We start from the raw sequence: 2,976 nt of genomic DNA on the forward strand, positions 1-2,976 counted from the left end.
TTAACACCGTTTGGGGATCGTTCACAAGGAACAGTTGAGAAGAGAACACCGGTTTGGCTTCGTAGTTCTTTCATGTGAAGTTATTTAAAATCACTAAACTAAGCTGCAGTGCTCTGTGGCGTAGTGGTTAGCATGCTGGACAATTCACATTATATTTTCACGTTCGCGCCGACCTACCGTAGTCGTTTTTTTTTGTTTTTTTTTTCCTAAACAACTGAAATGGACTTTTCTTGGTGGCCGAACTGTTAACGTTGCAGATGTTTTTTTTTGTTTTTTTTTCACACTTTATTTTCCTACTTTTACTCATGACTCCGGGTTTGATCCTTCCTACTTACCTACCATAACATTTTTTAAAACTCCCCCCCCCCGTCCCGGAAACAAACACTCGGGCAACGCCTGGTACCCCCGCTAGTATTTAATATGATAAAAAACTTTGCGAAATCACAATGTTTTATATGATAAAACAGTTTCCAAAATGATAATACTTTATATGATAAAAAAGTTTGCGAAATGAAAATGTTTAATATGATAAAATGTTTTAAAAATCATAATGTTTAATATGATAACAAAATTTGCGAAATCATAATGTTTAATATGATACAAAAATTCCAAAATAATAATGTTTAATATGATAACAAAATTTGCAAAATGATAATGTTTAATATGATACAAAAATTCCAAAATAATAATGTTTAATATGATAACAAAATTTGCAAAATCATGATGTTGAATATGATGAAAAAATTTGCAAAATAATAATGTTTAATATCATAAAAAATTTGCAAAATTATAATGTTTAATATGATAAAAAAATTTTCAAAATTATAATGTTCAATATGATAAAAAAATTTGCAAAATTATAATGTTTAATATGATAAAAAAATTTGCAAAATTATAATGTTTAATATGATAAAAAAAATTTGCAAAATTATAATGTTTAATATGATAAAAACATTTGCAAAATTATAATGTTTAATATGATAAAAACATTTGCAAAATCATAATTTTTAATATGATACAAATATTTGCAGAATTATAATGTTAAATATGATAAAAAAATTTGCAAAATTATAATGTTTAATATGATAAAAAAATTTGCAACTAATAACGTTCAATATGATAAAAAAAATTTGCAAAACCATAATGTGTAATATGATAAAAAAAATTTCAACGTCATAATGGTTAATACGATAAAAAATTTGCAAAATCATAATGTTTCATATGATAACAAAATTTGCAAAATCATAATGTTTAATATGATTAAAAGATTTTCAAAATCATAATGTTTAATATGATAAAAAACTTTGCAAAATCATAATGTTTAATACGATGACAAAATTTTCAAAATCATAATGTTTAATATGTTACAAAAAATTTGCAAAATTATGTTATTAAATATTATAAAAAAACGTTTTGGAAATTATAATATTTAATATGATAAAAAAACTTTGCGAAATCACAATGTTTTATATGATAAAACAGTTTCCAAAATGATAATGTTTAATATGATAAAAAAGTTTGCGAAATGAAAATGTTTAATATGATAAAATGTTTTCAAAATCATAATGTTTAATATGATAACAAAATTTGCAAAATAATAATGTTTAATATGATAAAAAAAATTTTAAAAATCATAATATTTAATATGATTACAAAAATTGCGAAATTATAATGTTTAATATTATAAAAATAATTTGCTAAATAATAATGTTTAATATGATAACAAAATTTGCAAAATCATAATGTTTAATATGATGAAAAAATTTGCAAAATAATAATGTTTAATATCATAAAAAATTTGCAAGATTATAATTTATAATATGATAAAAAATTTGCAAAATAATAATGTTTAATATGATAAATAATTTGCAAAATTATAATGTTTAATATGATAAAAAAAATCTGCAAAATTATAATGTTTAATATGATCAAAACATTTGCAAAATTATAATGTTTAATATGATAAAAAAATTTGCAAAATCATAATGTTTTATTTGATAAAAACTTTCAAAATCATAATGTTTAATATGATAAAAAAATTGCAAAACCATAATATTTAATATGATAAAAAACTTTAAACATCATAATGTTTAATATGGTTAAAAAATTTGCAAAATCATAACGTTTAATATGATAAAACAATTTGCAAAATTATAATGTTTAATATGATAAAAAATTTGAAAAATCATCATGTTAAAATTATAATGTATAATATGATAACAAAATTTGCAAAATCATAATGTTTAATATGATAAAAAAATTTGCAAAACCATAATGTTTAATATGATAAAAAATTTGCAAAATCATAAGGTTTAATATGATAAAAAAATTTGCAAAATCATAATGTTTTATTTGATAAAAACTTTCAAAATCATAATGTTTAATATGATAAAAAAATTGCAAAACCATAATATTTAATATGATAAAATACTTTAAACATCATAATTTGTAATATGGTTAAAAAATTTGCAAAATCATAACGTTTAATATGATAACAAAATTTGCAAAATCATAAGGTTTAATATGATAAAAAAAGTTTGTAAAATCATAATGTTTAATATGATCACATAATTTTCAACACCATAATGTTTAGTATGATAAAAAGTTTGTGAAATTATAATATTCAACATGATAACAAAATTTGCAAAATCATAATGTTTAATATGGTTGAAAAAGTTTGCGAAATTACAATTTTTAATATGATAAAAAAGTTTGCAAAATTATAATGTCAATATGATGAACATTTTTGCAAAATCATAATGTGTAATATCAGATAAAATTTGCAAAATTCTTATGTTTAATATGATAAAAACATTTGCAAAATTATAACGTTTAATATGATAAAAAAAATTGCAAAACCATAATATTTAATATGATAAAAAAACTTTAAACAGCATAATGTTTAATGCGATAAAACAATTTGCAAAATCATAATGTTTAATATGATAAAAAATTTGCAAACTTATAATTTATAAT

Source organism: Euprymna scolopes, chromosome 21 (assembly GCF_053919585.1).
Source record: "Euprymna scolopes isolate OS-2025 chromosome 21, ASM5391958v1, whole genome shotgun sequence".
Classification (NCBI taxonomy): domain Eukaryota; kingdom Metazoa; phylum Mollusca; class Cephalopoda; order Sepiida; family Sepiolidae; genus Euprymna; species Euprymna scolopes.